The sequence below is a fragment of the Aythya ferina genome, assembly GCF_964211825.1.
Source record: "Aythya ferina genome assembly, chromosome: 5".
NCBI lineage: Eukaryota > Metazoa > Chordata > Aves > Anseriformes > Anatidae > Aythya > Aythya ferina.
Window position 1 is genome coordinate 12,541,780 of NC_140301.1, and position 24,824 is coordinate 12,566,603.

General features: G+C 40.7%; 1 protein-coding gene across 6 annotated transcripts in view; it reads left to right on the forward strand.

Moving 5' to 3' along the window:
• The first annotated feature begins 5,515 nt into the window (after positions 1–5,515).
• The window catches only part of FUT8 (fucosyltransferase 8), a 101,226-nt gene continuing 81,917 nt past the window's right edge, over positions 5,516–24,824 (forward strand). For 3 of the 6 annotated variants that reach the window (XM_084522123.1, XM_084522118.1, XM_084522120.1), the window contains exon 1: positions 13,870–14,111. The gene's annotated coding sequence lies outside the window, so the exon portion shown is untranslated. Of the gene's footprint in view, positions 5,668–8,578; positions 8,689–13,869; positions 14,112–24,824 lie in introns of those variants that run through there. The other 3 variants (XM_084522122.1, XM_084522121.1, XM_084522119.1) reach the window with 2 other exon arrangements.

Consider the following 24,824-nt stretch of genomic DNA (forward strand, 5'->3'; position numbering starts at 1 on the left):
AACCAAATGGTTTAGGCAGGGAGTCTCTGGAAGAAACGGGTAGAGGTGTAGGCGTAGCCTGACTTTTTCCCTAGTTTATTAAAAATCAGCATGCAGATTCTTCATCCAGGGAGACACGGAAAGGCAAAGCTAAACCAAGCAAACTGCTTCAGCGCTGGGCAGCGTGCCACCAGGCAAGGCTTGTTCCATCACGCCTGAAAACTGACAGCTAGAGCTCCAGGGAATAACAGCATTGCAGTCAGTGTTGCAACAATCCAGGCAGCAGCAAATGAGCCAGCAAACGGGGCATGGAGCTGGCACTACTTTGCTTTGCAGAGTTGGTCACAGTCTTATTGTGTGCACTCAGTATACAAATATTAACTCTGATCTACACCTGTGCACTTTTTCAATAGTCTGGTAAGTCATCCACAGCAATCACCCAATAAAGGTTGTTTACAAATTCCAAACAAGATAGCTTTCAGCAGGAATCAACTCATAAAGCTGAGTTTTACTTTCAGACCTGTCATATGCCAAACTGGATTTCACATTAAAGATATTAAATAAAAGTGTCATTCATGGATGCCTCTAGAGTTAAATCTTCTGCCTTTTTGAAAGAGAAATTTGGCTTCTTTTTGGCCTAGTAAGCTTCAGAAGATGGCAGCCTGAAGAATTAGCTGACATACTGTAGTTTCAGTTCATTCAGAGGCCCAGAGGTGCAGTTTAAACCAGCTGATTCTGTATAAGCAATGAAATCAAAGGTTGATCAGGGCTATAGACTCTCAAACTTCAGTAATTAAATGTCTGTAAAGACAGGAAATGGAAGAGAGATGCTTGCTCTGGGAGGCAGGTTATTTGGTAACTGCTGGTGGCAAAACCTTCTTAGGCTCCTCTGTGAAGTACGTAGTGTGCAATTCCTGTGCTGCTTGGAAATATGGAAATATGTGTCTGCTGCAGAAGCGAAGCAAGCGTGTTTCTTTACAATAGGTCTGTTAGTCTCAGCTCCATGGGGAACTGTAGAGCCCCCTGTGCTGTTTTCAGCAAGCACAAGGAGTGCCAGGAGGCTCAGGCAAGCCGCAGGATGTGCGGAGTGTGGTGTGTCAGGGGAAGCAGATCTGTAGGGCTCGGAGCCATTCACGCTTGAGCTCTGGGATTATACTTATGTTGTTCTGTGTCCACGTTTCTAACATTTTCCTTAAGAAAACCGGTAGCCAGGGAGTTTCCCCTTTGGGCACACAGAGTGGTGCTTTGGGAAGTGTAGCTTTGTGTTCTGTTTCAACTTCCAAACTGACTCCGTAGTAAGTGAGGTCTGTTATGCAATGCTGCCTGTGTAACAGCTAATACATTTAACCATTCACCCTGCAGGATCCCAGAGCATTTTCCAAAATAATATACAAGTGTCATTTACTGAGCTCTGTATGGGGTTTATTAAATAAGTAACATCTTTGTTTTACATATGAATAAATATGCCACCCATTCATTAAAACCTAAATTCACCGCCTACGTAGTGTGAGTCTCAGTAAGAATTGAAGGGAGTTGGCATTGTCGGACAGTATAAAATCTACTGAAATGACATTTGAACCGATGGACCTGTTACCAGTCAGGAAAAGACCCCAGGAATAGGGTGGGTTGGGAAAGGGCAGTGAAATTTTCTGATAAAAAAGCTCACCTGCATTCACTGAAGGTTTGAACTTCTCAAACAAAATCCTCCAATGCAATTAAAGCCCTCCCAAGATACCTATAAAAGAACAAATTTTTCCTGCCAACAGAGAAATAAAACTTGGCAGTAACTTCTGACAAAAATCCAGTACCCAGTATTATTTATAAAGAACCTGTAGTGTCAGTACTTATTACATCCTGTCGTAGTCCTCCAAGAGCCACTGTCTGACGATCTCAGAGCTTTTATTGCAAATGTTGGCTCTCTTCCTTTGACACGGTTCTTATCTCACCATTCTGCAGATGAGAGTGGGAGAAGGTAATGATGAACAGACTAATAAAGCTCACACATCAAAGTTCACACAACAAATTGATGGCAACACTGATAGGAGAAACAAGGTGTCCTGATTCCAGTTCATCTGCTGTAGCTGCACTCATTTGTATTTGTAAGATATTTCTAGCACAGAGTTTACCTTGCCAGATTAATGTGTTTATGATGTGTCAGTTTTTGTGCAGGTGTGTGTGAGAGACATGGGTTGTCCTGCAGAACTTCATTTCTACAGCGTAGCATTGTGTACTTGCTCTTCAGAGTAATAGAATTAATTGAATTTTATGATTTATTTTTTACTAAATCTCAACAGTAGCAAAAAAAATAATAATAATAATAAAAAAATGAAATTCTGGAGAGAATAAGTAGAAGAGTGAACTGGAAAAAAGACACCAGGAAAAGAAATCTTGAACAATTCTCCAGTGCTGGTGAAGCTGGTAGGCCCACCTGCTGATGGGAGCAGCTGGCCTTGCCAAAAGACAAGTGTGTGACTATCCCACACTACGAGCAAAGGCCACTTCACACACTTGTCTTCCTTGTAGGAAGGAGCCTACCTAAGCTCTGAGTAACCAAATGGCTTGAAGGTTTCTCTTTACTAGCTGTTAGTGACCATTTCAGTCAACAGGAGGTATTGGGTTCATGTGAGCTGGCATTTTGATGCATTTGCAACTATTAAAATAGAGATTTGAAATGTTCTTATACATGCTTGTGTTCTGATTAAGAATACTTAGGACTGTGTAACAGTTGCTGCTAGTGTCAACACCCCTCCCATTTCAAGAGGTGAAATGGTCAAAGGTTTCACCTGCTTTTATAGCTGTGTTGCTGGTGAGAGAGGGAGGTATGGCTGGCTGCCATGCAGGACTCAGAGAGAGCCATTGGCAGATGGGATATTGCTGGCATCATTTGCTGAGATGGGAACAGAAACTGGTTTGCTCTTTCCGGGCACAGAGGGTGTTGGGTCGGTCTGAGGGCTGTGCTCCTTTCTTTCCAAGAGGTGCTGCTGGTTGCCTTCTAGGACTCTGTCTCTAGTGGCTTCTGCCTCCAAATCTGTGTTAGGTTTTTGACTGTGTTGTTGATAGATCTATAGTATGTAGAAAAGTGTGCGTATGTACTTCATAACGGTATTATTTATTTCTGAAACTGCATTGTTTTATCTGTGCAAAGTTTCATGTTATGCAGGTGTGAAAGAAAATAAAAAAATAAAACTTATAGTAATTGTTAGAGGTTTGAAGTCAACTTGGGTAGTGACTATCCTTTATGGAGTGGCTGTAGAGATACAACTGAATGATTAAAACATGCTATATAAATGTTGTTGTTCCGAGATCCAAGTTGTCATCAACACACTTTTTACGTATCAGTTTTCCACAGTTCCCTCACGTGGCACTCCTGTCTCTGTTGTCACATATGAACTTGGCTGAAGGATCAACAGGAAATAGAAACATTGAAAGGAAATACTCATTTGCTTTAAAATATGTTTGTAAAAGATTATATAAACTTTTCATCTGTGATGTCTCCAATGACAGTGGAGCTAAGCTGTCTTCCACCCTTCCCTGGAGGCAACTTTTAGTTCGAACAAATAACAAGTCTCACTTGAATATGATATAAATAGATACAGTGTGGACTGTGTAAGATTGCTTTGCTGAAGTAACCGTGACAGAAGGTAGTGAAAAATACACTGCTACCTACCCGGTGTTCTGTGGCCACCCTGCAAAGGTAAATTCAGGTAGAATTGATAATGAATTTTGGTTCACCTTTGTGGATATAAGACTAGATGGATTCTACCTGGGCTTCTCCTTCAGTCTGTCTACCACCTGCAGTATACAAGGGAAGAGAAGAGCACAAAAAGAGGCTTTTCTATTTTGAGTCCTAATGAGAAAGGAATCCTCACTGGCACACTGCATCCTGATGTGGTGGAGCTCTCAAATAAATGAATAGTTTTTCCCTAGATACCCTGTGCCAACCAAAATGTTGTGCCACCATTTTAGACAAGCTGAATTTGGAGGTAACAGGTCCTAAACAGATCAGTGTCCTGCTTCTTTTGGTATTGCTACAAGGCCTTGTGGCAAACCTGCCAGAAGAGAAAGACCATTGAAACAATATAATACAAACATGATTAAATACTTTATCTAAGAACAAACAGACTTTTCAAAAAGTAACTATAGATAAGCAGAACTGAAAGTGTTTCTGGTGGAATGGCAGAGATGCTATGAAGTCATCGCTTGGATTGATGATTCTGTGATTCTGTGTGAAAGGTTAGTGATGAACATCAATTGCAGCCCCTCATACTACACACCATAAGATTTTTCAAAGTTACAGGAGAGTCTAAATAATTTCTTTTTTTTTATAACTATATTGAATTTGGGGTTTATTTTCATTCATTAAGGCTAGAAGTAATTGATTATCAAAAGAATCCAGGGAAAATGAAGACATGAGATAGCCAGTTCTGAAAGCTGGTAACAGTGCAGCAACCACTCTTTGGTGGAAGCAGCAAGTTGTGCAGTGTCACTGACAAAAGCTTGTTTTTTCCCACTGGCTGACACTTCCCTGGTTGCAGTGGGACACCACGGGAGCTTCTGCTGGTAGGAATGCTGGATGTTACAAGCACAACCTTGAACAACTCTGACACTTGGCAGAGAGCCACTGCAGAAGGCAGAGTAGAGTGCTCACAATTGTCCTTCATTCCCTGTAAATGGATGTTTTGAACCAGCAAGAGGTTTTTTTTTCCCAGGGATAATGGAATTTAATAATTAAGAAAGAAGGTCTTTTAAGAAAGAGATGCATCTCTCACTGTAGCAAGACCCATTCCCAGAGTTTTACCTCAGTTGCCTGGAAATATCTTGGCTCTGGGAATGGCCCTGACCTTCTGGGAGCAGGGGGACAGAGCCGGTGCTGTCCCTGAGCAGGGCTGCAGCAGACGGAGAGCCCAGCTGCTGGGGTGGCTCCGTACTGCAGGAGAATTGCCTGGTCTAGTTCCTGCTCTTAGAAGCAAAGGCTACATTTCTTTTCTGGTAGGTAATTTATGATTGCGTGGAGGTTATTTTACTTCGGGAGATAAAGAAGTCGTACTTTATCCTTGTTTGTTAGCCACAGTCGTTGCTTTGTGCTGATGTTGCTAGAAACTGGACTGAAAGCCAGCTGGAGGCCCTGCATATAACTTTTAATTTCCAGGTAGGATACAGTATCTAGTTTATCTGGCACTTGCTGGGAGGTAGATCCCTTTTCCTTAAGGTACTTGCTAATGGAAAGAAAAACTGGTCTTTCAAGTTGCATGTGGGGCATGTGATTTGAGAATGGGCTGATAAGTAAATGGAACTGATAAATTAATTTTGCTTGCTTATTTGCTGCTTTCCCCTTTGCGCCAAGTACTGCTGGATGCAATAACAATGAAATGCCCATGGGAAATTTAAGAACTGTTTCGACTGTAGCCACTAATGTGATAATAAATGCACAGAACTTAGTCAAAAGCAAAATAAAGTAATCAAACCTAATGAAAGATTAATTGAATTGAAAATGCTTGTCCTGACAGGTTTTGGTTTACAGGCGTATTTACGTCCAGAACTCAGCAGAGCTCCACGTGACGTGCTGGGCCAGTCCTACAGCCCATCTTTCTGCAGCAGATCTTTGATTAGCTGATCCTTTGAAAGCGTGCACATAAACCGTTTGCAAAGACAGTGCTGAGAAGGAGGACAGCTGGGGTCATTATTTGGGTAGGTGATAGTATTTTCCTTGTAAACCACAGATAAAAAAAGTGTTCCACATCTCTGTTTCAGATTGTGAAATAGACCAGGCTGTTCTGGAGCTAAGTTTTCCTCCACAGGAAGCCCATTGTTTGGAAAGCTGAGGGAGTACCGCACCCCTCTGCGCATACAGATGCAGCTCTCTGATAAGCCCTGGTTCTCCAACAGGCGTGAATACCTAGAAGTGATCTGATAATGCTATTGTTATAGCTCCGATATTGAAAATCCTATAAGAAATGATAAAGGTGTTTACACGACTTTATTGGAGTAGGTAACTTGATCTGAGTGAGGAAGCAAATTAACAAGTAGGAATTACAATGCCCAGTTAAAAGCAAAGGCAGGTCATCAATCTGGAATAAGTTACTGGAAGTGAGCAAGAATTGCAAATCCAAGGGCCAAGCTCTTCTTAAAGGAAAAGAGTGGCCTTTTGTACTTAGCCTACAAAAATACCGACAGTCTGGCAGCTTTGTATTTCTCTGTAGGTTAATACAAAATGCAAACTACCTAGAAGAAACGTCATTGCATAGATAAGCATTCAAAAATAAATGCCCCTTTCCCCTTGCCTCTATCGGCAGAAATAGGATCTAGGAAGTAAAGCTTGAAAATCTTCATGTAAAAATGAGCTGTTGATGAACAAGCATATCTCCGCTGCTTCGTGGAGGAAAATATTGTCTAGAGGATAGAGTTAATACAGCTTTATGTACTTCAGAGATCATGTAGACACTAAACTCTTCTGAGTGTCATGCATTTGGTTATTATAAAATAAAAGCTGAACAAGGATTCCTTCAAATATTGTAGCAATTCACATCTTAGTAATTCCACATTTACATATTTAGGTCTTGTAATCACTGATCAGCTCTAGTAATGCTGCTTTTCCTGGTCCTTTACACTACAAAAATGAAGAGTTTGTAAGGATGTGTTAGCTTTTCATGAGTCAGAGATTCATGGAGACTACAGAGATTCATGGAGACTACCCAAAACATGAGTGTGAAGACTTCTTTCTTCTAGTCTCCATAGACACCTAGACCAGCAACTCAGTTTCAGCTTAGGTCCTACTGAAATAGTAGATCATATACAATATGTTCTGCATTTTTGGGAAATTTGGTTGGAAAGATAGTTGCAAAACTCTATTTTTGGTTGGGATAGAGTTAAGTTTCTTCATAGCAGCCTTACAGTGTTATGCTTCAGATTTGTGACGAAAACAGTGTTGATAACAGAGTGGTGTTTTAGTTGTTGCTGAGCAGTGCTTGCACAGCTCAGCTTCTTGTGCAGCCCTGCCAGCGAGCAGGGTGGGGGTGCACAGGGAGTTGGGAGGGGACACAATGGGAACAGCTGCCTCCAACTGACCGCCGGGGTATCCCAAACCATATGACCCCATGCTCATCAATAAAAGCTGGGGGGGAGTTTGCCAGGGCTGCTGTTACTTGGGGGCTGGCTGGGCATCGGCCTGCTGGTGGTGAGCAGTTTCTTTTTGTTGCACTTGTTGGGTTTTTCTCTTGATTGAGTGTGGTTTTATTTATTTATTTATTTATTATATTTAATTGTATTTTTTTTTCTTATTCAACTGTCTTTCTCTCAACCCAGGAATTTTCTAACTTTTGCTCTTCTGCTTCTCTTTTCCCATCCCGCTGGAAGTCAGTGAGCAAGCGGCTGTGTGGTGCTTAGCTGCCTACCAGGGCTAAACCACAGCAAACGATTTGTTTATATGTTGCTCCTGAGTATTCACTTTCTGTGAAAAGCCTGATTTTAAAAATATATATGCTCCCCTTGCTCCTTATACAAATAGCTTGGCTGAATAAAAGTAGTTTTTTAGAGTAAAAGCTGAAGTCACATTCTTTTCAGCAGAGTAATCCTGACAGATTTGAAATTCTTATTCCAAAGCTTAAGGCACTCCAAAAAAAAAAAAAAAAAAAAAAAAAAGAATTTTAGAAAACTCAGAGCTTTGAAAATTACAGTCCAAATAGTTGACAATTTATGAAACCAAGTATTTCTGCTCTAAGCAGCTGAAGTGGGATCTTAAAGCGGGAAGTGTTGGGCAGACTTCGAGTGGCAGTGTTCACACTGCTGCCAGCCCAGCTTGGAGTGCAAGTAGCATGGTTGAGCTTTAATCTTGAAGCAGCTCTTACTGTGCATAAGATGATCCAAAACGCTTCCTAAGTATTTTGTATTTTAATTGCTCATCTGCTTGGAACAACTGATTAAGATCATATAGCTGTTATTTATAGCTCTATTCTTAAAAAATGCACACAGAGAAGCGCCTTTTGCCTTTGCATTTACAGTCCTGCCTCTCCAATATTATGAGCAGATCATCTCTGTTCTGCTGGGACGCACAGGCTGCTGCTGTGATGGTAGATCTGTCCCTGGTTCATTCACTCAGAAAAGACACCACTCTACAGCAGTATTTCCACATAGCCACAGGCACCTTCGATCTTTATTGAGCATCCACAATGTGATTGTATCATTATGTGACTGGTGCAGCTCATTTTAATAGTGTTTGTACTTCTCTCCTTTTGACCTTTAAGTCTTGGCTTGCTATAAAACCAGTGTGTGGTCAGAAACAAAGCTGTATGCCACAGAACTTGTCGGAATTTGAAGTAAAGTATTGTAAAAGTGGAAGTGTCAAGAAAGATCAAGTTTACACTGATTTATATAAACAATTTATTCAAACTCTTTGAATACAGATAAACATTCCTTGTGCAATATTTGTTATGGTTTCACCTGCTTGAAGCTGGAAACTGGAAGTGTTTTGATAAATGGGATAGGAAAGTTTGTTGAGTTGATCTGCAGCTGCAAGTTCTTCTGTAAGTCATGCTAAAATGCTTGTATCTTGCAACAGCAATACTTCTTTTTAATTCTAAACATATTTTTTTTTTTTCCACAGAGGAGGAAGCATTACCATGTACTGCAGTTACTGTGACTGGCTATACTTGATGGCATTTCCTGGAGAATAAGAGATACGGATTTTGGTGATACACTTTCATTGATGTAGATGTAAGTCATGATTTAAATCATTTAAAAAAGCTTCTTACAACATTACTAACTCACATTTTATTCAATTACTTGAAATTCTGTTTGATCTGAAACTGAGATTTCAACAAGTACAAGATCAAATTTTAGGTCTGTGGAGAAAGCAAGAAAATGTGAGGGCTAGAAAAAGATATTTGAAGGACCCTTTAAAACATTCTTTAGAATAACAATAATTATAAAAGATACAAATTTTTACATTAAACAGTCAACAGTATTCTTAGGCAATTTAAAGAAATCATGTATTTAGCGTTGTCTGTTTCTGTAATCTCCCTGCTGATAGTGGCTTGATCTTCCCTTAAATCCTAGTGGTACAAAACAGAACATCTTTGTGGGTGAAGTATTTGCAAAGTATATTGTAATAAATAAAAGGTGTACAGAAAGGCAAAGGTAACAAAAACAAACAAACAAACAAACAAAAAACAAAACAAAACAAAACAAAAAAAAACAACAACAACAACAAAAAAACACAGAATTGACATGTAATGAATATTCCCAAATCAATTCCAGAAATATTTTTTTAAACAGCTTTGTAGCACTGGTGATTCTTGCTTTCAAGCTTACTTCCAGCACTATGATAGCTAACAACTTAATTTGCTTCTAAAGATCTTGAGGCCATCATACAACTCAAAGGGATAAGGATTTTAAAGCTTATGTATTTTTATAGGAGTTGGTGGTATCCACTTGGACTCCTTTACCACACCAGGCTCTGTAGGTAGTGAAGAGCTGGAGACAGCTAACACAGGGAAAGAAACATTTCAGGCAAGTAGTTAGTCTGTATCCTCTGAGCGTTGACTGAGGACTTCAGATTGTTTCTGTGTGTTTAGGGGGCAAAGTTAAACATCTTTACATTTAGTGTTAAGATGCTACTTAGTAACTTCTGAGACAGGTGGCAGGATGTCTCACCGAAGTGAAACTAAGGTTGCCCTGCTGAGCTTCCACCTGCTACCTAAATGCACATTGTTGCCAAATGAAGGGACGTGTTGCCTTGATGCCAACAGATTGTGAGACTGTATCAGTTAAAGGTAATGTATTAAGATTGTGAGGTTAAGAACTAGAAAATGTGCACTGGACAACAAAACCTAGAAGCCTCTGTCTTAAAGCTGCAGAATTGTTTAACATTATTTGTTTCCTAATCATAAGCATGAAAAAGTGGCACAGGTTCTAGTATAGCATATCTCTTCTCAGATACTTAAACTTTTCCTGAACTGGTAATTTGATTCTTAATTACAATTTCCCCACTGGGCTTTTTATTATTATTATTATTATTATTTTTTTTTTTTTTTTGGGGGGGGGAGGGGGGAGAGAGAAGGCTCTAGGGAAATGTAGGAATATAGGAATATTAACATCAAGGCAGCCTTTTTTTTATTTTTTTATTTTTTATTTTTTTTTTAATGTGGAGATCAGAGTATTAGCTGTGGAGATGATCACAGAGCTGGTTGCATAAAGGGGCCAGTCTTGATGCTACTTGGAGATTTCACATGTGCATATGCTGCAGCCTCCTTTATCTGTACAACTCAGTGTGAATTAGGCATGAGTTAGAGAGTTAGAAAAGAATGTAACATTTCTGGGATGCTCAGGGAACATAAGTGATGAAAATGCAGGTGCTTTTAGACTTCAGAAACATATGTGGTTAGTCATTTATGATTTCACTTTTGCCTAAATTTCACTTTAATCTTTGTTTGATTTCAAACTCATATTCTTGGCTTAGGCTTTTGCAGTCAGGAACTTCGACTAAAGCACTTGGTTTTATTTATTTATTCATTTATTTTTGCGTGAGGACAGCCTCACCATAAATGTCTCTCCAGATTTGGGTAGACTATATGATTTATAAAAATCTTGACCCTTCCCCACACAGCAGATTTTATTGGACTCATTACTGAATTTGGTAACAGATAAAATTTGTATTGTTGATGTCCCTCCTCTGGCTCCTTGTGATGGCTTGGCCACTGCTTATTGACTTTCACATATCAACAGCTTTATTAGCCATTGGACCTATATCCTTGCCTAGTGGATGACATCTGATTTGCAGAGAGAAAGTTTCTTTTCAGTCTCATCTTACAGATTGATATTTCTGTTCAGTTTACAGACCTTATTATTGTGCATGCTTTCGGCAGTTGTGGAAGGACACCACTGCTGTGTCATATAATTGACCCACCTCATTTATTTGGACCACCTTCTTCTGAAAAGAGCAGATGCACTCCTTGTGTACACTTAGCTTATCTAACCACTGGTACTCGAATCATCAGCTTTGCCAGGACATGGATATAATTAGGGATTCACAACTCTAAAAACATTCCAGTGCTATTTGGTGAATTGAACAATAGTCATGCAGCTCCACCAAGTCTGTGCAGAAATAAAAACCCTACCAGTATTACTAGAAATCCTGTAAGCTCAAGTACCAGAAACTTTTGCTGTAGATTTAAAAATCACAAATCCAACCATTACTGACATTCTCTTAAGGAAAAAATGTCATTTAATTCTCATTAAAATTTCCATTAAAAAATTATGCTCAGTGCAAAGGGTAGATATGAATAAGGACAGATTGTGTAATAAGGAAAGCTGTGACAAGTTTTTGTGCTTATGACACTGATTGACATCAGTCAAGTCACTTAAAAGAGTCTTCAGAAATGGATATTGGTTGTCTCTGGGGGCTATACGATTCTCAGAGAATTTGAAGAACTAGAGCTCAAATTTTTTGAATGTGCCCATCAACAACACCTTCAACTAACTTAATGAGGAGAAAGTCTTTCTATGTTGAACCATTACTATGAAGACAATCAAGGGTATCAGAGTATCCCTAAACTAAGGCTCTGACCCTGTGCCACCTGATGAAGGAGCTGCTATTGGTTTCTCAGGTGAGATTCCACACTTAATGATTTTTTGTGGTAAAAAGAATCCAACTGCTGGCCTTTTGGTCTGGTTTGGGAAATGTACTGCTAAAAGTACATACCTGCTGCAGTTAGTGTTTGTAAAAAGTTAGCACTTTGTAAGAACATTTCCATCAGTTAGCTTTTCATCTCTCACCCCTCATTTCATTTCTCTCATTATGTCATGGCTTAACACAGCTGAGGTCACCAATTCCATCACCTCAAAATAAAAATGAGGCTTATAGCAGTAGCTGCTAAAACATGGTTAGAACTAGAATACAAATAAAAATAACTCCTGACTGCGCAAGTTATGGGCAGGTTGATGACATTTCATCCACTGGTATCTCTAGTGGATACTGAGTCAATCCTAGTACTACATTGTGTTCTTCATTTTAAGATAGCATGCCTATAGCACAGAATGTAAGGGACTTGCAAGCAGATAAACCAGCAGTAGTATCATTATCACATTAAGTAATCATTTGAAATGCATTTAATTTCACACCATAGTAAGTACTGCTGAAACCACCACAAGCATATTAATGAAATAGCCCATTTATTTCAGCCTTGATTATGTGCCGGTTTGTGGACATTGTATCTCAGAAGCACTCACATGGAATGTACCCTAATCTTTTGTGGGTTAGGGGACAGATTTATTTATGTCTATAAAATAGTAATTTCCCACTAGACAGAGAAGACTTATTAGGAGAAGCTGTTCAATTTTCAGATGTCTCCCTGGACAGTTTTATTTTTGTTCAGAATCTTGTTTTAGGTGAGATCCTCCAAGCAATGGCAGTCTATGGTTAAATGTGTTCTTTGGAAAACTGTGCCTTAGTTTCTGGATTATCTTGATGCAACTTCCTTCCCTTACCTGCACAGCATGCACTTTTGACCTTTCTGCATGTATTTAGACTTTTCTAATGTTTTTGAGTTGTTGCACTGTTTTGTTTGTTTGTTTTCTTTGAAGGGGTAGTGGGTTAAAAAGTTGAAGTTTGTTAATGATAGTTCATTTTTTCTTCTTTTCTTTATGCATGTATCAGCAGTAGTTTACTTGTGGATCTATATCACCTCCGTAAGCTGTTTTGAAGCAGCAACCCTTTTTTTTTTTCTTTTAACTGTTTAAACCATTGTATCTGACCCAGTGGGTTTTGGAATCCAAGTCCTTGGCTGCAGGCATTACTGCAATATAATTGTTAGTTATTATTATAATAACCATCACAGTAATACGGACTAGCAGCAGCAACTCAATATTTGCGAGCCATTGGCAATCTGCTTACTGTTTCAATTTCTGAACTAATCTCTTGTATCATCAGTTAGGAATTAAAACCTAAGGGAAAAGAGATATGTTCATTAGTTTTGCATCTCCAGACCTCTCTGGAAGGTTGCTGCAGGCGGAGAACTTTGTCATTGCTCCTTCTGGCCCCCACACAACGCCCGCAGCAACCCTGACCCAAGCTCCACCTGAGCAGGCAACTGGCCCATGCCTCACCAAGTCAAAAGGGGAAAACCAGGGCCAGGTCTGTAGGTCTTATAAGCACGTTTGGGAGCGTTTATTAATTCTGGAGGAAAAAAATGAGGGTTCACGTGGAACGAGCTGGAGAAGACACGTGTGAACGAATTGGTGGTGGAGCGCTGATGCGCGGGATGGCTCTTCTGAGGCTGGGAGGGCTGCTAGGAAGGGAGCGATACAGTCACAGGGATGCACCCCTGCCAGCCTTGGCTTTTACACGAACCAGGGAGCTCCGAAACGAGCCCCTGCTGCCTTCCCGCCTCCGCCACCTCATCTGGTGGTGGCGTTGAGGGGGGAGCCCGGCGGCGGCGTGAGGCGCTCGCTCGCTCTCTCCGCAGTTCCCCTTCCGAGAGCGCCTCATTTCCTCGCCACGTCCCCCGCAGGAAGCGGGGCGGCAGCGGCGGGGCCGGGATCCGCAGCCCCTCACACACACACACAGAGAGCGGGGTCGGGGTGTGTGTGTGGGGGGGGTGCGCTGCGTGTGGCGATGCCGCGCGGGCGCCGCCCGTTGGGGTGGGGGCACGCGGAGATGCGCGCGGGGGGGGGGGGGGGGCTGGATGCTCCCTTCGAGGCGCATGCGCGCTCCCAGCGCTCCATGACGAGAGCGCTGGGGCAGCAGCGGGAGGCCGGCGCGCGCTCCCATAGGCCGCCTTCCCTCCCTCTCCCTCTCCCCCCCCCCCCCCCTTTCTCCTTTACCCTAGCGGGGGCGCGCGCGCTGGAGCCGCCGGGCGCGCGCCGCCGCCGCCTCCGCTGTCAGGCGCGGGCGCTGCCCGCCCTCGGCTCGCGCGCGCGCGCGCGCGCTGTCAGCGTCTCGCGCCCCGTCTCGCAGTCCGGCGGCGGCGGCTGGGGCTGGGGCTTGGGGCTCGGGGCTGGGGCTGCGCGCTTCCGTCTCCGCGCCCCGCTGCCCCCCCTTCCCCACCCCCCTGCCCGCCCCTCATCCTCCTCCTCCTCTCCTCCTCCTCCTCCTCCTCCTCCTCCTCGCCCCGGCGTCTCTCCGCAGCCTCGGCCCTCGGGTAAGGGGATGCGGGGGTCGCGGGAGGCGGGCGCCGAGCCCCCGGGCCTGGCGCCGCCGCCGCCGCTGCTCAGCAACGGTCGCCGTGAGGGGAGGGAAAAGCGGGGGGCGGCCCCAGCCCCGAGCCCGGCTCCCGCACCTGAGCGAGGGGCCCGGGCCGCCGGGAGGAGCGGGGAGGCCGGGGCCGGGCCCCGTGAGGAGCCCGGTGGGGAGCGGGGAGCGGGGGGCGGGGGGCGGCCTCCGGGTCCCCTCATCCCCGGGGCCGCGGCCGCCTGAGGGGAGCCGCTGGGCTGCGGGCGGCGGGGCCGCGCCTCACGGCCCGGGCCGCTCGGGGAAGTGCGGGGTGAGGAGCCGGCGGGTGCTGCTCGCGGCTCCTTGCGCTGCTCGGCTCTCGGGGTCTGTTGCTGGTGAGGTGTTTTGTGTTGTTTTTTTTCTTTTTTTTTTTTTTTTTTTGCCTCAAGTTTGTGCTTAACGCCTGCTCGGGTCTGTCACACGTGTGTGCTCTCCAAAGGCTGCGAGCCTCTGCTCTCAGAAGTAGGCAGGGACCGGAGGAAAGGGCTGAACGTTGCTGATCGATCGCCCTGAGCATCCTCTCGCTTCATAACCCTGTTATCCGGTGGCGTTTGCTGCATCGTGCCTGGTCCTGGTTGTACCAAACAGCCTCCGGGCACAGACATCAGCTGACGCTGCTGCTTGAAGGACTGAGTTCCTTGGGGCAGCACCTGCCTCAGTGTGCGCAGCATAACCTGCGGGAACACAGCGTGGTCGTCCGCATGTGGGGTGGATGTGGAAAAGTACCAATGTTTAGAATATTCTTCACTTTCTGTGTGACAAATAAAGCGTCTGTGTGTGTGTGAACACTGGTGTATACACACACACATGCTTCCTCTACCCCAAAATGCAGCGTTTTGGTGTCTTGTTATCCAGGCAGTGATTGAAAACTGATGGAGTAAATACTTCAGAAAGAGTGTTTAAGCATGAAAAGGTCCTTGGCTTTTCTAGCGTTAGTCAATTTTTGTTCTAAGTCATTCTCCAGTGTAAATTATCAAAAACTTTGGAGAAGTCTAAGCTGAAAAAAAAAGTCAGCATTGCCTGTGCGGTTCTTGCTTTGGGCAATGTTACAGAAAGCTCTGTTATAATTCTTTCCATTATTAAAGAGAGCTAGTTATTAGAACTTATAAATTAATGACTGTACTTTGATGTATTTCCAGTAATATCCATTTCTCCAGTTATTACAAATATGCTTACTACCAAATTTTTATTGATACTTGTTAGGGTTTTATATACGTGTTAGGTAGGGTACGTACCTATCTATACCTGTAACTGGCAACCTATCATATTGCAGAGTTTGCATATTTTCCCAACAAAACATAATGAGACAACCTTTTTTTCAGGTTCAAAGTATAATCAATTATTCATATTTTTGAGGAAGCAGCTCAGTAATGAGGGAAGTAGGAATCAGCCTGGAATGTCAAATCATGCAAATTCACTTTCTCAGTGATGTTGCTGCCAGGACGCTTGACAACAGAGAAGCACAGCAGGTCGGGCTGCAAGTAGTATCTCTCTTTTTCTTTTACTCCCGTAACCAGCAAAATTCTAAACAAAACAAGAAACAATAGCTGAGCAACTTAAAAGATATTAGGTCTAGTTAATATTAGAACACAAAAAAAACAGTGTTATCAGTGCTTGCTGGGATACAAAGTGAATTAGCAAAGGTAATACTAAACCGCATAGTGACTTCCTTTTGTTTTGGCATCTGTGACTCTGCAAACAGAGGCTTGATTGTACAGGGAAGTTTGCATATATTACAGATATTACAGACCGTTCATGGGACTAACCTGAAAAATTTTCAGTCCACTCCTGTCTCTCTGTAGCTGTGTAGAATTGCTGCTTTATCTGTATTAAACTGAATGATTTTTCCAGTCTTGGAGTTTATGCACAGTATAAAATGTATGTACAAAATTATTTTTTATCTGATCAGTCTGTTCATTGAAATTTAAGGGGATCAAGGTGAAGAAATTTTGGACTTAGGTATTTAAATCTTGTTAAACCAGAATTTTAAGTAAAAAATAATTACTATAATGTTAGGCTGGTCTGGAGGGGGAGCTAGTGTCAAAGCAAAATGTGACTTCATTTTTTTCTGGTCTCATTCAAAAGCTTGCTGTTTGGTCATAGATTATGCTTCTAATACAATAAGGAAAACAAACGCAGATGATGCACGCTATGTGTGATTGCATTAATATGCATCTGTTATAGGATGAGTATAGCCTGCAGATGATGTGTGTGGTTTTTAGGAAAATCACTTGCATGTTTTGCTATTATGCAACAACAGCCGTCTTCAAAGTTAGAAGTAGCAAGATCAAGCTCTCATAAATCATGAAATGCCAGAGATTCTTGTAAAACTGTAGCCTGGCCTGTAAATATTTGGTTAAATGTTGCATTTTCCCTTACAATGTTTCTTTTAGTGTATGGAGTAGAATGGCATAGACTGTGTTCAGTGAGCAACATGATATCTTAGTCCCAAATAATATGTGGCCTCACTATTTGTTACATGCTTCTCTTACCGTACCTTGTTAATTTTATCTTCTACTGTTTCATTACCTTCAGTCTCTAGTGCCTGCACATTTCACTAGAAACATTTTCACAGAATTCTCTGGAGATGTGTTATGTGTCCCTTCATGCTCCCAATTCAGGGCTCTTTTGACATGATTTTTCAAAATAATCTATCAGTGTTTTAATGATCTGCATGCTCCGAAATGCTTTATCATGAAGGTCTGTCTCCCAGGTACCAACAATAACCTGGCTTTTCTTTATTACTTTTTTTTTTTTTTTTTTTGTAGATCACTTAACTGGGATCTGTGAATGGGTATGCTACAAAAGATCTTACTGTTTGATTTGTAGGTTGATGTCTGTTGATTTAGACTGCAAGTATAAATATCTAGAGCTGCTGTAAAGTTAGCCCCAAGATACTAAGTCAAAAGTTTTGAGTGCCCGTTGAAAGACCTTTTTTCATTAAGAGGATTTGCTTGTGAGGAACCAGAAGAAAATTGAATCCTCCAGGACAATAATAATCCCCTCCCTTTTTGTGTAATACCTATCTTACTAGCCTTACACTTGCCAGTATTTGCAGCACATACAGCCAAGTACTTGTATAATACAGTATTATTTGTACTTTTTAAAATATCTTGTTCACTAATACAGCAAAAGCACCTTGTACATGTGGTCTTTCGCCTGAGTTTTTCTTTCTTCCTACCAGTCTTTTCACCCATCTCAGCCTTGCTGTGCAACCTAAATTCAAGATTTTGTTCACTGTGTCAACTAGAGTTGACAGGGCAGATGCAGAGCCCTGTACCTGGGAAGGAAGGGCACCCTGCAGTGATGTAGGTGGAGGACTGGCAAGCTGGGAAGTGACTCTGCTGAAAAGACCCGAGGGTCCTGGTGGGCAGCAAGCTGAATGTAGGCCATCAGCTGCCTGCCCCCGCAAGAAAAGGCCGGCGGCATCTCAGGCTGTATGAACAGCACAGCCAGTGGATAGAGGGAAGGGATTATCCCTCTCTACTGGGGCTCATTAGACCCACATCTACAGTACCTTGTCCAGTTTTGGGACCCTCAATACAGGGAAGATTCATTAAACTGAAGTGAGTTCAGTGGAGGACCAGGGCTAGGGAGCTGCAGCACTTGCCCTGTGAGGAGAGGCTGAGAGCTGGGTTTATTTGGCAGGAGAAGAGGAGGCTCCAGGGGGATTTAACAACAACCTGCTGGTACCTTGGAGGAGATGGAGCAATGCTCTTTTCTTAGCTGTATGGTGGGAGCTCAAGAGTCAGTGATCATAAGTTGGAGTAAAGAAGGCTCAGACTGGGTGGAGAACTTCCTCTACATGCTGTGGAAGTGGTTGCTCAGAGAAGTTCTGCAGTCTCTGTCTTACAAGTTTTCAAGACCCGGCTGAATAAAGCTGAGCAATTTGGTCTGATCTTGCAGGTGACTTGAGTTTGAGCAGGAGGTTGGACTTGGGACATCTAGAGGCCTCTTCCAACCTGTGTTATCATATCAGTCTAAAATTGCCGATGCCTAGCTCCCAGGGGCCTTGTGCTGGAACACAGTCGGTACAGAGAAAATGTGTAGGTGGCTCAGCTGTAACATATCAAAACAAAATAACAATAAAGTTACAGTGAGCTTGACAAAAGCATCATTTGTGTGTCAGGATATACGTTTTGCTGTCTCTTAGGAAGATGCGTGTGGACCTTCAAGCGCTTTTTAAGGAAAAGATAACCTTTTGTAGTGCAAAAGGGTAGCTTTCTGTAGCTTTCTTTGGAAAGGAGGAAAAAAAATATGTTTCACATAAAAAGAAAACATTGAAGGAACTCAGCTTTGATATGGACACCTGGCACAGAATGGGTCATCTTGGAAAGCCTTTGAGAACTTAAAAGAAAACAAAAAATGAATTTTCTATAGGATATTATCTGGTAGCCTTAAAAACGGGTGATCTTTCTGGATCGTTTGTCATGATAGATAAGTTAATTCATATTATGCAGCTCATAATGCATCATTTCAAGGTGATGATTTTCAGACTATCTATTAAATCAGTTGCAACCAATTTTCAGCCCCTTCACTCCCCCTTACTCCCCAATACATGATATACTAGTTCTATCACATAATTACCGTTTCTTCCTCTTATTTTCTAACCTACCTCCCTCTACTGCTCCAAGTTTTCATACAGGGATGGGGAACAAATAAAGGAGGAGAAGCAGTCCTAAGATGCAAGATGCCCAGTAATTGTTTTAAGACCTCAGGCTACAGATCTGCAAATCAGGAGAGCTGTCTGTGGCTACTATTAAATGATAGGTTGGGAATATTTTTTTTTGTCATTTTTTATTTTTGTTGAAGTATGAGATACTACTTGAGGAAGTCTTTGAATAAACCTTTTCTGAAGTTTTTGCTCTGTTATTTGTATGAGCTAAACTGTAGTGCTTGGGACACCCCCCTGGATCCCCAACCCTGTTGTTTACTTCATAACTTTATAGTGTTAAGGTGAATAATTTTCTGTAATGCTAGAAAGTTTCTTTTGCGAGATGGTAATAGCAATGCATATCACCATGACATTATTAATTCTGCAAGGTAAAGACTGTTTTTAGAAGCCTTGGAATATTGCTGTGAATATCTTATGGAAGCTAATTCTGGCTTGCCCTGTGTGAGACTCTTCCTTCAAAGCATTGCTCTTCCATAAGTTTTTTGTAAAACAACTAAGAATTCTATTCCAAGAACCTCCCAATGTTTATCTTTAGTTTATTAAATTTCTTATCGTGAACTTTACTATAATTTGGATAGATAGAACTTGAACAGTGTCATAACTCTTTATGCTAAATCTGATTTCATGAGTACAAATGCACTTTTCAAGCTCTTTGGAGATTTTTCTCAATTTTTTGGAGGTGTTTGTGTGTATGTGTGTAGTAAAGCAAAAAGATGTGACATGCTGTTTATTGACTGGTTCATAGAACTTAGTGTTTTTGTTTGTTTGTTTGTTTTGTTTTTTAAAAACAACAACAAAAAAAAAACAACAAATTTGCTACATTATCAGTGTATTCAATTACATAAATTTATTTGTTAAACTCTTTGTCAATGAAGAGGTTTCTGTTGACCAAGAAGCAAACGACCTCTTTCAAAAATGCAAGCTTTCAGTAAAATTGCCCAGAGCCTTTGTCTTTAGCTCCCTGCCTCTATTTATGATGATAAAATATGGAATATAGTTGAAAAATATATATTACATATACATGTATGTATATATTATATACAAAATATACAATATAAAATATGTCAGCTACGCTGACATCTAACCTCCTTCTGGGTGTTTGTTAGGCAACTTCCCCTGACAGTCCATATGGATATTCACACATTAGATGGTTGTGTAGTTGAGAATGAACAGTTTTTGCTGTTGCAGTATATGTAGTACGGTGATCTTCTCTTTCTCCCTGTTGAGTAATGCTCTCTTGGCATGTAATTGCTAAAGGTTTGAATGCCTAACAGAATTTTATTTGCATTTCTTGCATTTATGGTTCACTTTTGTTGAAAAAATATTTGATAAATGTTATCATGTAATAAGACTTGATTTTCCTATGATGTTGTCATTTACTATAGTCACTGTAAAAGAGTTTTTATTCTAGGTTAGACCTCTTGGCTGTAGTCAAGTGAATTGTTCACGAGCTAGTGACAGCTATCGCCAAACGTAGGGAACGGAAGGGAGCAGTACGGCATTTCTGCAGGCATGATGCTGTCTTGCAAAGGGAAGAATGATGGGACTTAATATTTGAAATGAAGGCATCTTGTTCATTTATCTGAAGACATAATAGTAGTGCTTTCTGTATTTTTACTTGAGGAAGTTGTTTATATTTTGAAAATTATGACTTACACCTAAGTCATACTGAGTTGATGAAGACATCCATATAAAATTTTAATTGTGTCTTTCTACCAATTAACTAGAAAAATAAATGATTGATCTTGATGGCTTATTGTTTTTGTAGATTTGTCTAACTTTTTATTTCTGAAAATCTCAGTTAGTGGATGGAGATATGCTTTAGTGTCCCATCAGAAGTGTCAACCAAGACACCAATTGCATGGTTATTTTTGAAAATAAATGTGATAAATAGGAAACAGAATGGGATCCCATTAGTTTGAGTGCTGTTTTGAGAGCTCATGAAGATTTGTCTAAGGAGCCTTCCTCTGACTCTCTTAATGTTTATGTAGTCAATGTAAATATGGAAACACTTTTTCACAGTTTATTTAAATATATTTTCTCCTGACACTGATATGAAATGTTGCAATATGTTCACACTGTTTTAGACAGCAAAGATGTATCCTGGGAGTTCATGAAGATTGTTGTTTCCTGCTGAGAAGTTTGAGTAGTGGGTGTAATTCAGTGGCACCTGCAGGTTAAGCATATTCAACCAGTACAGTTTTGGGCATATGGAGGGGTATTCCATTGACCTGGCTTCTAACGCAGTAAAGCATTGCTTGTTCTCTTAATGGTACTCTGCACCATTTCTGTTTTTTCAAGTGTTCCTCCAAGTCATAAACAGAGGATCTGTAGATTGATAACCTTTGGTAGCAGCTTTTCTCCTGAAGTCTCTTGCAAATGTGTAGCACTGTTGTTTAAGCTTTTTAACTTCCCTGGCAGGAGCAACGACAGGTAGATTGATTATTTCTTTATCTGGTTTAGACATTTCTTATCAGAAGAGATGATAGCTTTAACTGTGCTTTTTGAAATAGTAAGTGCTTTGGAATGAAAATGTACGGAATGCTCTGTTGGACAGCTCTTTTCTTGGTTGTTGCTCAAAAACATTGCACCAACTTAGTGCTTATTAACTGCCATTGCTTGGTGTTGAAGGGTACGTAGAGCTCGATGGTTCCCTTAGACTATGGCCTTTTTTTTTTTTTTTTTTTTTTTACTGCTATGCTAGGTTAAATTTAATTATAGAGAAAAATGTGCTGTGAACTGTGAATTCCCATCTGAGAATTCTTCAGCTGTGCTTAGATGTGCTGTGTGAAGACGTTACTGTGTTATGAAGGTGAACAGTCCCAGGTGTGCACAGTTAGCATGAAGTAATATAAAAAAAAACAAACAAAACAAAACAAGTATGGCAGTATTTAAGGAAAATCAGTATAAAGACTTTTTGCAGTGTATTAGTAGTGCATATCAGTGTGAAAAGTTTCTGCTGGACTGCTTAATCTGAAACGGAATATTGTTTCTCTCATTGTGATTTCTAGTGGCATTTATAATATTGGGGTAATTGCTAAGAGTTACTTGGTCAGCATGTGTACCATGGTGAAAAGATACTTGGCAAGAGGAGCCATCGGTTCTTGAAGATTCAGCCTGAGCCTCAACAAGATGTTTTGTCTCTCTGCTATCTTTTATCTTGCCCTCTTAAGCTTTAGACTTTCTATTTCCTGACACAGACTTTTGAAGCATAGTGACAGGTTTGTCCTTCCTTATCCAGTAGGCTCACTAATGAGTTCAATGATGGACAGCGCTGTTGTCAAACTGCATCTCTGTAAAATTGTGCTTATAGTAAAAGCTACTACAAAATGTGCTTTTACATCAGACTTAAGATGGCATCTCAGTGTTTTTTCTTTCATTCTTCCCTGTTTTCTTCTATATACTACCTTTTTCTTTCAGACCATTTTTTCTTGGGATTAGGATTTAGCAGAAAACCCAATTTTGTAATTCTGTATTCCTCCTTGGTGTCTTAGTGCCTCTGTCAGCGCCTCCTGACTACTGTAGGAAAGGGTGATCTATGGCTAAGAAAAAGTTGTTATGAAGGAAAACAGTGGTGATTGGTGTAATTTAAAAAGTTCTTTGCTATATAAAAGCAGGATTATCCTCTAATACAAGTCACTTAGGGTAGCTTGTAACACAGTCATTGGGTAGTGCAGGGAAACCTACACTGCAACAGATACCTACTTGTTTTGGGAGTGAATGAAGGACTCTTGTGGAGGTTCATACACTGCAGACTGAAAGAGAGAAGAAGATGAAGTTCAGCTGGATTAAACTAAACATGTAACTTTGAAAGGGATATTTGCTTTTTGTCACTAAATAGGAAAGATGTATAAATTTCTAGAAATTTCCATTAAAAATTAAGCATCGAAAGAGTAAGAGAGGAATGCAAGATTGCCCAATTGATAGTAAAAGAAGAGGATAAGAAAGGAGCAGAAGCACTTCAGGAGGAAGCTTCATGCATACATTTAGCTATAGTTTCTTCTTAATATCATACTAGTTTAGTCTGTTTATTGGTATGCACACTCAAGGAAAAGGTATGTTACAAAATGATTGTGCAAAAATGAGCAACTTGACAGACCTGAAACTTCTATGAAATTAAACCTATCTTAGTTTTAGTACATGTTTTTTCCCTTAACATTTAGGCTTCTTAAAGTTTGTACTTTTTTGCTGCACTGAAACATAGATTTTTATTTTATTTTATTTTTTTTGTGTGTGTGTGTGTGTAATATTCATGCTAACAGAATTATATTGAATAAAAATTTTCAGCTTCCTTCATTATTGGGCACCATCAGCTACCTAACAAATTTTGACAAAGTCTCTCAGGTTTCTGTGGAGCAGGCTCTTATTAAAAATCTCTGACCATTTCTTTGATCTTAATTGATAGAGTCTCAGCTCTGATAGTCTTCTCAACCTTTTTTTGTGGATCTACCTTTTTATTAGCATGTGTCTGATAAACATGAAGCTGCAGCTCTGTCTAGCCCCGAGGGAAGGAGTAGTGTTGTCTCTTCCTTTTTTCTCAGCTTCCTGGATGCTGAACGCTGCTGGCAGCTGTTCATAGCCTTCCCATGGAGCAGCAATGGCAGCAATATGAAATTGATACCATCTTTGAAATGTGCACAGCTGCTGGGATGGTTCTGAATCACAGCAGTAGAGTTAACCTCAGTCTTGTTAATGTCACCTTACTGCTATTTGACTAATCAGTTAATAAAAGTAGAGTCACTGAAGCTGTCTGATGATAGACTTCGGAATAAAGTGCTGTGATTATTATTTGGTTATTGTTTGAAAAACTGAAAGTGAAAGATGGCATTATGTAGAGATATTACTATGTATACTAGTTCCTGGTATAATTTCCATAGCAATATCAAACTGTGGGCTCACTATGAGCAGCTTTGAATTACTTACCTGTTTAAAAAGGAAGAAAAAGACAGGAAGCAACAGGGAACACCTCTGTGGCACAAAATATTATGCTATTTTTCTTTTAATCTGCTACTGTATGAATTGTTTTAATATGCAATAAAGGATTCTTAGTAGTTCTGTTGGCACTTGTCTTACGTGTTACTTCCCCAAGTAATGCGTGCTTTGGTGTTTGTAGTGGTCTCTGTAGTGGTAGTAGAGATGTGTATTTATTAATTTTAAAATAACTATCTCCCTAATATCTTAAGTTTAATAGGCTGAGTCAAACCCCACAGTTTAAAATAGTTCCTTATAATTAATACCAAGGACTACTACCTTTTTATACATAAATACAAAATTTGAAAAACAAACAAACAAAGAAAACCTTTTTTTTTGTGTGTGTGTCTTACAGTTATCTTCCTTTTTGTTGCATTTTTAACATCACTATTGTTTTTCAGTGGCTTGCATGGTACTTTCTTCCTCTGTGAAGCTTGCTGGTTTTCATCTTAGAGTTTTTTTTCTTGCTGGCACTGTCAAACTTTGTCTTCCTACCCTTCTCCTTTATCGGGTAGGTCTTCTATTTTAAGCTAATAACTGTAACCTATAACAAATAATCATGAGGCTGTACTGCACAAATAATTTCCTTCCTCAGGTTTAAGCAGAGATTGGCTTCTTACTGAATTTCTTGACCTTATTTGAAAACAATGGGTTTTGCCAGCATTTATTCATTCTTCATGGTGCTTGTATTCTCAGTTAAAAACTTTCTTAATTTGGCTTTTCTGACAGCTTTTTTCGGTCTTCTCTTTCAGTAGCCTTTGTTTAGGGACAGTTTTCTCATTGTCCTTCTTTCTGAGTGGTTGTTAGATTTCTGAAGATAGTTGCTTCTTCTCTTTTTTTGCACTTTTTCCCTTTTCTTAGTTTTTTGTACTCTTCCAGATTTATCTGCACTTAGATTTTATTTTCTTAAGCTGGTTTGATTTCAAATCCCTTTTGGCTGCATCAACACTAATAAAGTGAACCATTGTCTGGTCTTGAGGACAGCTGGCATGGAAT